We start from the raw sequence: 9,152 nt of genomic DNA, 5'->3' as shown, positions 1-9,152 counted from the left end.
GAGAGAGAGAGAGAGAGAGAGAGAGAGAGAGAGAGAGAGAGAGAGAGAGAGAGAGAGAGAGAGAGAAAGAGAGACAGAGACAGAGAGAGAGACAGAGAGAGACAGAGAGACAGAGACAGAGAGAGAGAGATGGATCTATAGAGACACAGAGAGACACAGACACACAGACACAGACACAGACACAGGCAGAGAGACTGGGTAAAATGACTTGACCAGGTTCACAGAGTCAGTACATGTTCATGGCCAGATTTGAACTCAGGAAGATGAATCTTACTGACCTTAGGTCTGCTTCACTGAATTTCTCCAAGACCCTTTTTTGCCATTACAAAGCCTATTTTGCATCTCTGCTATGATTCTTAGAATAACTTTGGGTTTTTTTCTTGTCAAAACTCTCCGATAGTTTCTTGAAGAGGACAGATGAATGTTATAAAATGGTGGCCTGTTCTTAAATGTTATTTGCAGTAGAGGTAGAATTTGAACTCAGTTACTCAGCTCCAAATCCATGTTCTTTTTTCTAGATCATGGATGAACTGGAAGGAACCAGTTCCAAGGCCCCCTCCTAGTATACGATTGCACTATTATTATTCTAAGACCTATACCTAAATCGATTAGAACTATCTATACTCTGGCTATAAGACTAAGCCACCCAGGATGGACCTCAGGATGACTGCCCTACTTGGAGATAGCTTTTGTAGAGGATGTGGGCAGGGAGGAGACATGCAGCCTTATGTGCTTATACACTAGGATCTTAGTAGTAAGCTGGCTGTTCAAAGGCACTGAACTATTCTCTGCATTTTCCTATCCAAGTCAGACTTTAAAACTATATGCCCTTGTGGCTTATCAAGCAGGAGGAGTTGGAATAAAGTTGGAAGGGAGGAGAACTCTGTTAGCAAAATGCCAGACAAAACTTCCTTCTCATACCTGGGATCAATTCACCCTTTTGAGTGCTTTTGGAATTGACTGCTAATGCCTGTGGGAAACCTAATGACATAGTTTAATGGCCTCATTTTATTTTTTAAAAAATTCACTGCCACATTATGTTTTGCAACTATAGACACTTCTCAACAAATAACTCCCCCCCCCCCCCAACAAGAAGCGCAGCTATAAATATTTTCGTATAAGTCTGTTTATCTATGATCTCTTTGGGGTACAAACCCACCAATATTATGGCTGGATCGAAGGGCAGGCAGTCCACCATGGTACCTTCCCACTTAAAAAAAATCGTTCAATAAAACTGTGTAATAGAATGATGGTTATTGACTTGGCACTTTCTAATTCCTCCTTTTTCTAGGGTACAAGTTAAATTTCAATAATCAATTAACCTGCTGTACTTTCTCCACACAAGTAGGGAATATTTTTCATTTTGTTTTTATGTCCCAGAACTCCTTCTACCCCAAACTATCCTGAACCCAGGGACTAGCCTAGGGCTTTACATATGCTTCTTTTTTTTTTTTAACCCTTAACTTTTGTGTATTGGCTCCTAGGTGGAAGAGTGGTAAGGGTGGGCAATGGGGGTCAAGTGACTTGCCCAGGGTCACACAGCTGAGAAGTGTCTGAGGCCGGATTTGAACCTAGGACCAGGTCCTGTCTCTAGGTCTGACTCTCAATCCACTGAGCTACCCAGCTGCCTCCTACATATGCTTCTAATACTTGTTGGACAACTGTCTAAGGCAGGAACCAGACTAATTACAAAGCTATTAAAATAATCCAGGGTAGAATCAATGAGGACCTGAACATTCTCCAATCCTTTCTGCCACTTGTTTCTTGCATGACTTTTGGCAAAACAACCAACTTCTCTGAGCCTCAGAAGGCTTAGTGGAGAAGAGGGGATGAAAGGAAGAGATTCCATCAAGTTAAAAATGGTGGGACTTGGTAACTGATTGGACGTGATGGATGACTGAAAGGGAAGAGTCAGAGAAAATTTGGAGATTTCCAGCCTGAGTGACTGAAAGAATGGGCGACTATTGGTAGCATTAATCCTTTCTGATCCAAACTTAATCCCAGCTGTCAAGGATGGCTGCTTCTAAGGATAGCCGGAGATACCTAGGATTTAGTGGGAAGAAAAATCAATTGAATTTGGAATAAGAGGACAGAAGTTTGAAGCAACTAGGTGGTATAGTAGACTATAGGGCTCAGAGGCAGAAAAACCTCAGTTCAAATCCTACCTTAGACACTTACCAGCCGTGTGACCCTTAGCAAATCATGTAGACTCAGTTTCCTCATCTGTAAAATGGGAATAATACCAGTATCTATTTCACATAGGTGGTCTTTTTGTCACTTTCATTTTTATTACTGTGTTTTGTTTTTACATGTAAAGATGAACAGAAAATAATTAAATAAAACTAATCATCATCTAAAAGGGCATGCAACATTTCACATCATTAGCTTCTCTCCAATCTTTCTCTCAAAAAAACAAAATCTATTTTCTCACCCTTCCATCTCTACTCCATTAGAAAAAAATTCTTGCAACATATGAGCTTAGTCAAGCAAGGCAAATAGCCCTGAATAGCTATATATAACATATATATATATGCTATATATATATGTATCTCATCCTAAATTAATCATCTCTCTGTGTGGCATGGATCATCGTTAGTTCTCTAGAAACATGAATTGTCATTGAATCAATTATAGTCTTACAGCTTTCTAAGTGGTTTATTTTTTATTGTATTATTGTATAAATTATTCTCCTGACTGCTCATTTCATTCTTCATCAGTTTATAAAGGTGCTCAAAATTGTTAATTTTTATAATCTGTTACAGTACAAATTGTTATTGTGCTTTTCTCAGTTCATATAAGTCTTTCTATGTCTTCCTGAAATCCTCCATTTCCTTATTTCTTGCAGCACAATAATATTTCATCACATTCATATACAACAACTTATTCAGCCATACCTCAATTATTAGACACCTTTGTATCTTTAGTTATGCTCATTTATCACGTGGGCAATGGGTCTTCTGTTATAAATTGGAATCATCTCCTTTATATATCTTCGAAATGAGACCTTTATTGGAGAAACTTGCTGTAATGATTTTTCTCTAGTTAATTCTTTTCCTTTTAATCATAATTTTATTAGATTTGGTTATACAAAGCTTTTTTAATTTTATGTAATCTAAAGCACTCATTTTATCTTCTATGATCATGTCTATTCCTTATTTGGTAACAAACTTTCCTCCCATCTACAGAGCTGATAAAGTAATTTATTCTGTTTCTCAAATTTGCTTTTGATGTGACCTTTCATATCTAGTTCACATATTGATTTGGAGCTTATCTTTGAATAAGGTGTAAGGTGTTGGTTTAAATCTAATTTCTTCCATACTGTTATTCAATTTCCCAGCAGTTTTTGTCAGATAGAGAGTCTATCCCAGTAGCTGGGATCTTTGTGTTTATCAAATCTTAGGGAATTAGATGCATTTGCTTCTGCATGCTTTATACCTTGTAGAGACCAAATGAGATAACCTTTGTAAAGGGTTTTGTAAACTTTAAAGCACGACTTAAGGGCTAGCTATTGTTATTCCACTTCTGGTGCTCATTTACCTGCGTGATCTTGGCAAAATATCTTGAGCCTGAGTGGAATGTCTGGATTGAGATGGGATAGTATTAATGCAAGATCAGAACTCTGGGGAGAGATTTTGTGCTAAGATAAGTTGATTGGGGCTCATCCGCAAAGATGTGATCATTGAAGTCCAACAAGGGATGGAGGATTTAGAGGAGATGACCTTTGGCAGTCATTGGTTAGTGACAAGGTCAAACACACTATGATGCTCAGGGTTACCAGGGACTTTAGAGGCTGCCATCTGCTCCAACCTGTACCTGAACAGGAATTTCTGTTATCACATCTTCAGCAGCTGGCCATCCAGTATGCATCCAAAGGCCTCTAGTGAAAGGGAAATCTACTACTTAATTTTATCCCTTTAGGAAACTTTCACTGCCTGTAGACATCTCTGGTAGTTTTGACTCTTTGCCTTGGATGTCTGTCTTCACAGGCTGCTGAGACTTGGCTTTATAATGTATTGAATAGTCTCCTGTTTAATAAATATTTTTTACTATCTATTACCACTTGTTAGTAGGCACAATCCTCTCTTTGGCAGTTAAGGCCCTCTACCACTTTCCTATGATATTAATCTTCTTATACTTTTCTCCCTATCATGTGTAAGTGTGTTACAATCTAGAGACAATGACCACCACTGTTTGTCAGATGCAGTCCTCCAACTTCAGATGTCTTTTCACTGTCTGTCTCTCATCCTTGGAATGCTCTTCTGCCTCATCTCTGCCTCCTGGCTTCCATGGGTCCCTTTAAGACTCAATTTAAGTTTCATCTTCTGCAGGAGGCCTTTCCCAGTAATATATCCAACCCAATTTTCCTGTCTGAGATGACTGACTGAGGTTCCACTTACATTAGAGCTATTGGCATATGTTTCCTTCCTTAGACTGAGAGCTCCTTGAGGGCAAAAACTGCTTTTTCTTTTCTTTTATATCCCTAATCCTTGGTATAGTGGTCTGGCCATAATCATCATTTAACAAATGTTTGCTGACTGACTGACTGACAGGGCAGACCTTGGAGTCAGGAAGATCTCGCTTCTAGCTTGCCTTTGACAATAGAAGATCAACTCAAAACTCTCAGAGTCATAGAAAACTCTAAGACAGAGAAAAGTTCTTTACAAGCGCGCGCGTGTGTGTGTGTGTGTGTGTGTGTGTGTGTGTGTGTGTGTGTGTGTAAGGGATGATTCTTTGGCAGCCTGATGAAGTCTACAGACCCCTCCCTCAAATTATATTTTTAAATGTATAGAATAAACATGTAGGATTACAAAAGAAGGCAACTATATTGAGATAGTATCTGTTTAGAGAAAAATACATTAAAACAACTCCGAGATATCATCTCACATCTATCAGATTGGCTAAAATGATAGGAGAGCAAAAGGATACATTTTGAAGGAAATATGGAAAGATGGATACAGTATTACATGGTTGGTGGAACTGTAAACTGATCCAACCATTTTTAGAGCAATCTGGAATTATACTCAGAGTTATAAAATGGTGTACAATATTTGGTCCAGAATGCCATTTTTAGGTTTATTTCCTAATGTGATGAGGGAAAAAGAAGAATAACCTAAATGATCTAAAATATTTATAGCAGCTCTCTTTGTGGTGGCAAAGTACTGGAAATTGAGGGGATGTCCATTAACTGGGAAACAGCTTAACAAGTTGTGACATATGATTGCCATGGAGTACTATTGCTCTGAAAGAAAATTATGAGCAGGTTAATTTGAAAAAAAAAATCAAAAGACCTACATCAAGTTATTAAGATTGAAACCAGCAGAAACCAGAGAACATTTTTATATGGCAGCAGAAATATTGTTTTAAGAATGACTTTGTATGTCCATCTCTAGAGAAAGAACTGATAAACAGAAACAAGCAAGACATTGTATTTTGCATCTTTTTGTCAAATGATGCCTTCGCTAGTGTGGGGAGAAGAAAGAGGGAGGGAGATACTTGGGAAATTTAATGTAATGAACAAATTTTTTTTGAAAATATCTATCATCTATTTAGGTAAATTTAAAATCAGCACACAGACTGAGGTTCAGAAATCACCCTGCTCATAAAACTACAAGGCACAGCTGAATAGCTGAAGATAAATTTCCGCACCAGTAAAATCATAGGTCCCAAACTTTCTCTTCAATGATATGCACTCCACTTGAGGCAAATCACTTAACTACTCTGGGTCTAAGTTTTTTCTCTACATAAGAAGTGTATTGGAAGAGAGAACTTCTAAGGTTCCTTGAGTCTTTAAATCTGTGATCTCCTTTCAGGAACTGATAGATAAAAGATCCCTCAAGTGAAAGCCCCCCAGGTTTCCAGTAGTGACAAGCATACATGTGAATGAGATCCATATGCAAGGAGAGGAATCATTTATTTTAAAGCACCTCAGTGTTTTGAGGAAACGGGCAGCTTTGAGTTAGTGTGGGTGGTATCCATGGTTGATGGCTGTTGGTGGTAACTAACAGGTTAAATGCTGAAAACACTTTCCTAACAGGGTGATGAGAGCAGAGGATATCCTGATTATCTACAAAGCCCTCCAATCCAATTAAGATTGCTTCACTGCCTAGCAGGTGCTTCATTCTGGGGCCTCAGAAGATGAGTGCTGTTTCAGAAAAAAATAAAAGTAGGGATGAGGAGGGAGAGTAAGCAGGAGAGATATTTGTAGAAAGAAATACAAACTTCTTAGCCCCAAGTTCAAACTTATTAAGAAAGAAAGAAAGGAAGGAAGGAAGAAAGAAAGAAAGAAAGAAAGAAAGAAAGAAAGAAAGAAAGAAAGAAAGAAAGAAAGACATAAACAAAAGACATAGAACTCTTCCTTTCCCCTGAAGAACTGTCCTGCCAAATCCTTTACACGGAGAGACTGATTGCTTGTGGTTTTCTTTTACTAGGCAAAAGGAGGGTTAAGTGTGTGTGTGAAAGAGGCGGAGAGGGGAACCCCAGCCTGGAACTTGAGACTTTCCAGCTGAGAAGAAACGATTCAGAAAGAGATGCAGACGTAATCATACAACACTGCAATCAACTTTTCTGTGTCCAAAGGAAGTCAGGAAAAACACATAAATAATTATCCAGCCACATATCACATAGTACAAGACATATAGCAATATTGCCACCACTTCCTAGAGGGTAAGTGTGCAAACCTTACTGTCTAAAGAAAATGCTTGCAGAATGCTTGCCATTCTTTGACCTGGCTGCCTAAGGACGGCAGAAAGTGAAGTGCTTTGGAAATTTTGGATTTGAGGGGACAGGGCAGCCTGTGGTACTCATGGAGCCAAAGCAGAGCACCCGGCCATCTGACGAACATGAGTTGGGAGCATTCTTGAGGCAAGCCGGTATTTTGTTTGCTTGTTGAAAATGCGGGAAACTAAGCTGAATGCCAAGAACTCAGAACTCATTTGGTCGGAATGGAGATCTGTCTGTGATATTCAATCTGAAAGCATGAGGGGCTTCTTGAAGTAAGGGGCTCTCTCAGTTAACGACCTTATTCTTTCCTTTTTCCTGGGCTCCAGGTAAGAGGTTTTCTAATGGTCTCTCTCTTAGGAAATTAAAATGTAGAAGAGGCCATCAGCAAATCTCTTCTTTCTTGCGCCTTTTGCTCAGTAAGAACTTCTCAGATAAAGTAGTTGAGGGAGGCTTGTGTTCCCACCATCTACATGGATGGGGAGAGAGACAGGATATATATGGGGTCAAGGGTCCTCCCTTGAACGTACTCCTCCGCGCGCTGTTGACGGCAAAGCATTTATTATGATGTTGCAAGGACTTGAAGTGATTGGTTTGCGCGTGTTTCAACAAAGGTTTCATCCTGTTATTTATTTGAAGTATCTGTTTTCCATTACTAAGTCAGGAGATAGACTCATGTGACAGATTTCTAACATAAATTTCCCTCCTTGGAACCCCGAGTGAAAGACATCTCCATGGTATTAGAAGTCCAAAAAATTCCATTTGGGAGAGTGGAATTGTTTGTACGCATCTTTTTTTTTTTTTTTTTTTTTTTTTTTTTTGGTTTAATCTCACAAACCAGGAGGATGGATGTCCCCCCAGCTTATAGTGTGAGTCAATCATACGAGTTTGAGCAGGAGGGGTGGATGGGACACTGAACGATTGCTGCTGTGGCACGGGAGAGTTGGTTTTCAAACCTGATTTTCTCCCCACACGGACCTCTGTGTCACCATGCTTCCCGTGCAGTAACTCGCTATGATGTTTAGAAATGTGGGTGAGTTTTTCACATGTGTTGGCAATTTCTCATGCCTTCCAGCATCCCGAACTATAGCAGGGGAGTGGGTGTAGGTGGCTTTGGGGTTGTGAAAATAATTGGCAGGATTCCTTCCCCTTGGAGTCACTGCTTCAGGAACATAACACTTTCTGACCTTTGGTAGGCTACTGGTCCGGCCTCTCTCCTTCGGTGGCCACTACTTCCAGCTGCTATAGCAGAAGGCGCCGCTCCCTTCCATATAGTACTATGTCCCCCTCCGCCCTTCACCTCATCATTGCCCCACTCCAATGCCAGATTGAGAGGAGATTTCTTCCAGATGTGATGTTTAGCTTACGCTGTAAAGTATGAGCATTGAGAGCTCCTGGTCATTTGAGCCTGAACGGCGTGCCGCTCACTTCAGATGGTATTTTTTCTTTGGGAATATGAGCATGCTGAGGGTTCTAACCTGTTGGTTGTCTTCACATCCCATGACCTTGATTTCATCAGGATCATTATATATTGAATTTTAAAGTTCCATATTGAAATGCTTCTCGCTGCCTTTGAAATGACTGAGTACAGACTTATTCCCAGAATCCTGAAAGGAATAAACAGGATGTTCTCAGACTCAGCTTTTTAAGTTAGTGCCCTGGTGGGTGCTTAAGCCACCGACACCACTTGTACATCGTTATGACTCTGATCTTGAAAAGTCTTCTCATTTGTAAAGTGCCTCGCAAAGACTTTTCAACTCAATGAAGGCTCTTTTCTCCTGATCTCTGGGATCAGTTTAGGTACTTTCTAGGTTCCTTTTGTCCTTCAGAATTTTAGGATTACCCAATCATCTTTTTAAACCTGACTTTTAATTTAACATCCTTGCTTTGGTTAAAGGTTTTGAATGATTTTTCTTCCCTTTTCTTTTTTGATTTTTCTATTCCATTTTCTTTCATTCATTCTGTTTTTCTTTCATTGTCCCCTTTCTTTCACTCATTCCTTTTTTCACTTCTTCCTTCCTTCCTTCCTTCCTTCCTTCTTTCCTTCCTTCCTTCCTTCCTTCCTTCCTTCCTTCCTTTTCTTCTTTCCTTGCTTTGAATATTTCTGTATTTTGAGATAAGCATTTCGTGTCCTTGAATTCTCTTTGTGTATTTTTATGCCATTTTGTCATGAACTCTGCTTGTGCCCTGACTGACTATTAGTACTACCTTTGGCAAATTATGCAGGGATCTCAGATGGGCCTTCTCCTCCTTTCTCTTGCTCCTGAGACTGATAAATCCTCCCTCTCCTATAGTTTGTCACAAAGCGTTTTTGAATCAGTTTTGGAACAGTTTAAACTCACCTCCTCTGAGACCATGACAGGTCTCCAATGGAACTTACCCCTTTCATTCCCAGAATCCATCCAGGCTGCTTAACCATCATATGGCCTAGGTAA

The sequence above is a fragment of the Gracilinanus agilis genome, chromosome 2, assembly GCF_016433145.1.
Source record: "Gracilinanus agilis isolate LMUSP501 chromosome 2, AgileGrace, whole genome shotgun sequence".
NCBI classification, from domain to species: domain Eukaryota; kingdom Metazoa; phylum Chordata; class Mammalia; order Didelphimorphia; family Didelphidae; genus Gracilinanus; species Gracilinanus agilis.
The sequence above is the reverse complement of the archived record's forward strand: the minus strand, read 5'-3'. Positions refer to the sequence as shown.